Source organism: Gossypium arboreum, chromosome 7, assembly GCF_025698485.1.
Source record: "Gossypium arboreum isolate Shixiya-1 chromosome 7, ASM2569848v2, whole genome shotgun sequence".
Classification (NCBI taxonomy): domain Eukaryota; kingdom Viridiplantae; phylum Streptophyta; class Magnoliopsida; order Malvales; family Malvaceae; genus Gossypium; species Gossypium arboreum.
The window spans coordinates 76,403,294-76,406,887 of NC_069076.1; the positions used below are offsets into that span (position 1 = coordinate 76,403,294).

Sequence of the window (3,594 nt, forward strand, 5' to 3'; positions counted from 1 at the left end):
GACCTTATGTAATTAAACCAAAATATGGTTTATGAACCTCCAAATTTAGCTGAATTTTGGTTTGACTTGCCCTCCATTTGGACGGTTTTGTAATCAAATTAAAGCTCTCAGACTTGTCCAAAAATAAATCAATAAGTTAGAGGACCAAAGAATTAAATTTTACCAACTTAATTAAATTAATTAAAACCCAAATTATTAATGAAATATTTTAAAATGAATTATTAAATATAATTTTATATTTTATTATTCAATTTAATCATGCATAGTCCACTTTATGTCATAAAAATATAATATGCTCAATTTAATATAAAATAAGCCATTTTATGCATGAAAACTATATAATAAGGCATAAAATCACATTTTAATAGTTTCTATGTCCTGTTTTCATATTTTCACATATTTCATTAATTTATTAAACAATTACTTGGTTTTAACAACAAATTTAAGTAAAAAGGTGATAATTTATATAGGAAAAATCCTATATATTTTTCAATTTACAAGCTTTAACACCCAAATCGAGCCATATCCAAATCCAGAGCAATTACTCAGTGCAATCATCAGTCAATGATTTTGAGATAAAAATGGTAACTATTCAGGTGATCCAGGACAGGATGTAATTCAAAGGAAATATGGTGGAAGACCTGAATCAACAATTGAAACAATTCCTACAACTCTGCAACACCTTCAAGTTTAACAGAGTGTCCAATGATGTTGTGAGTCGCTGGTTATTTTTATTTTCTTTATGGGACAATGCAGTTGATTGGTTAGACTCATTAGAACAGGTTCCATCACCACTTGGGATGATTTAGCGGAAAAATTCTTACACAATTTTTTCTCAATTAGCAGAACCATTCAACTTAGGCAAGAAATTGTGAACTTTAAACAATACGAAGGTGAATCCTTGTATGAGGCGTGAGAACATTTCAAGTTTATGCTTAGGAAGTGCCCATACCATGGATTGTAAACATGGCTCCAAATCCAGATATTTTATAATGGTGTTGACGGTAACATCAAATCCAAACTAGACGGAGCGATTGGGGGATCGGTTATGTTCCTCACAAATGAACGAGCCTATAAAATCATTGATGGTATAGCTATAAATCCTACATGTGGCCTAATGAAAGATTCAAATACAAATCAAATCCTCCAATGGTAAAAGCTATAAATGAAGGTAACCAAGATGATCGATACCAAAAAATCTTACAAAAGCTTAATCGTTTGGAGGAGACTGTCAGACCGAAGAGAGCTGAGCTATATTATGAAAACCAACTGAAAGAAGAAAACTACATAGGTAATAAGGGTCAAGTTACCTATTCAAATACCTACAATCTCGGTTGGAGGGATCACTCGAACATCAAATGGGAAAGCGACCAAGGAGCTACAAATCAAGCGTAAACACGATAAAACCCTCCTTACCAACCTCCACCATTACAACAAAGATCTGTGGGTAATGACCATGATGCATGTGGTCAAAGATTCGATCAGCTAAAAGAAGAGATGAAAACGATGAAAATGGATATACAAAAAGTCCAAGCCATATATGGATGACTTGAATCCCAAATGGATAGCCTCTACAATCAAATGAGTCAGCTAATGACGATATTACAAAAGCATAGCGGTTAAAGACTCCCTAGTAAATGAAAAGCAATCCTTAGAGAGATGGGAAGTAACACATAAAGGCGATCACCTTACGCTCAGGAAAGATACTTGAAAAGCCAAAGGGGAACATGAAGAGGAGAATGTTCCTGAAGAGGTTAAGGAATACATGGAGGAGGAAGGTGAGAAAAATGAGCCAATTGAGGAGATAGCCAAACTGGTGTTTGATCCAGTCATCACAAATCTGAACACAACGAAGGTACCATTCTTGACAAAATTAGAGGACAAGAAAAAGAGGGACGAGGTAGATTTCATAAATTTTCTCAATTTATTTAAATCCCTCAATGTCAATTTACAGCTCTTAGAACTAACTGATAAAATCCTAAAATATGCCAAGTACTTAAAGGAAATCATGGCATGGCATAAAAAATGAAAAAGGGCGAGCAAATTGATATAGATGCCTCGTGTAACAATTAATCACTAAAAAGAAACCCCAAAATTAAAAGATTTAGGTATTTTTATGATTCCAATAGAGATAGGGGATCATTATTTTAGCAAGGCCTTTTGTAATTTAAGGGCTAGCATAAACTTAATTCCCCTATCGATCTATCAAAAACTCGAACTTGGGGATCTTAAAAATATTTCTATTGTGACAGCCCTAATTTGGCCTAGTCAGAAAGTGGTTTCGGGATCACAAAACTGAGTCACAAAAATAATTAGATGTTATATTTTGTCTTTGTTTCATGTGAAAGTGCATGTGTGAAAATTTCATGCTTTGATTTTTTCAATTGTGAGTGAAATTATGAAATAGGACATATGTGAAAATTTTTGAAAATGCTATAGGCTAATTTGTAGTTGCCAAATAATTTGTAGAGCAAAATAGGAGGATTTGCATGTCAAACCTCCCATTTTATGTGTAGTGGCCGACCATCATGTTGGTGGTAGACAACATGTGCACTTGATAATAATAAATTAAGACATGAAGTTATGGTACTAATTGATATGTGTCATTTTATGTCATAAATAAAGAGTAATAAAATAACAAAAGGAAGTGAAGGACAAAGTTTTGTTCATCTTTGTTCATCATAGCCGAAAATAGGAGAGCAAGAGAGGAGAAAGCTCTTGACAAATTCGGTCACTAGGGGGAAGAAGGTGCAAGCTCAAGAGCATAGAGGGGCAAATTCAGATAAGGGAAAAGAGAAAGTAATCGAATAGCTGTTGTAATCATTCGGCAACATTCGAGGTAAGTTCTTAAGTGTTTAAGCTTGATTCCTTTTTATATACCTAAGAGTTAAATTAATATGGCAAAGAGAATGTAAATTTTATTTAGTTAATGTGCCGAATATGTAATGATTTAAGGCTAGCCGATTATGGCTATTATGCTTAAGTTGAATTGGATTTGGAAATTTGATGCACTAAATGAGTGTTACAATGAATAAACTATGACGTATATGTGCTGGTAGAGATATTACGATATGTGGATTCGTTCCGCAAAGTAAATTATTCAGGTACGAACAACCTAATTAAGTACATGTGAATTAAATGAATTTGATGATTGATGTGAATCGAACATATAAGAAATGGTTTCATGTTTATGTTCAACTATGAGACCTTGTGTTAAATCGACAATCGATTTCGTTCAATACATTAAGTTGGTCAAGTATGCGATATGTACTTATGCATGTTAAATCGATTGGAATTGAATTATGAATGTGAATTGAGAAGCATAGGTGAAAATGCCTATGTCATATAGGTGAGTAAGGGTAAAACCATCGTAAATTATCGATAAGGATGGGCTATGTACGGAACCATCTTATAATTGCTAATTTGAATGGTTGCGTGCGAATCAGTGAGCAAGATGTATTGTATTGAGATGATGCTTCAGTGAAAATATACATATGTTCTTTGTGTTGAATGAACATTAAATTTAAGTTATGAGCCGTATGTGACTAGCATATCTAGTCGAATTTGATACTATTAACTGATGTACTAAGATAT

The 3,594-nt window shown here is 33.3% G+C and overlaps 1 non-coding gene across 1 annotated transcript; it reads right to left on the minus strand.

Moving 5' to 3' along the window:
• Positions 1 to 853: 853 nt before the first annotated feature.
• On the minus strand, positions 854 to 960 carry LOC128296049 (small nucleolar RNA R71). Its single transcript, XR_008286597.1, has one exon. It is a non-coding gene; the product is annotated as a small nucleolar RNA R71 (small nucleolar RNA).
• Positions 961 to 3,594: the final 2,634 nt, after the last annotated feature.